Source organism: Zea mays, chromosome 2 (genome assembly GCF_902167145.1).
Source record: "Zea mays cultivar B73 chromosome 2, Zm-B73-REFERENCE-NAM-5.0, whole genome shotgun sequence".
Taxonomy (NCBI): Eukaryota; Viridiplantae; Streptophyta; class Magnoliopsida; order Poales; family Poaceae; genus Zea; species Zea mays.
Genome location: NC_050097.1, coordinates 28,238,095 through 28,238,489, shown reverse-complemented (window position 1 = coordinate 28,238,489; position 395 = coordinate 28,238,095).

Here is a 395-nt window from a genome sequence, read left to right as displayed (position 1 = left end):
ATGTGAATCAAAATCATTATAAGCATTTCTAGCATTTCTCCTATCATAATACATAAAAGCATGGTTCTTTTTAGCATTACTAGCCATAGGGGCCTTCCCTTTCTCCTTGACGAAGATGGGAGCCTTATGGCTTGTTAAGTTCTTGGCCTCTCTCTTGAAGCCAAGACCATCCTTAATTGAGGGGTGTCTACCAACCGTATAGGCATCCCTTGCAAATTTTATTTTATCAACTTCATTCTTGCTAGTCTTAAGTTGGGCATTAAGACTAGCCACTTCCTTATTTAATTTGGAAATTAAAACTAGATGTTCACTACAGGCATCAACATCGAAATCCTTACACCTAGTGCAAATCTTAACATGTTCTACACAAGAATTAGATTTATTTGCTACTTCTA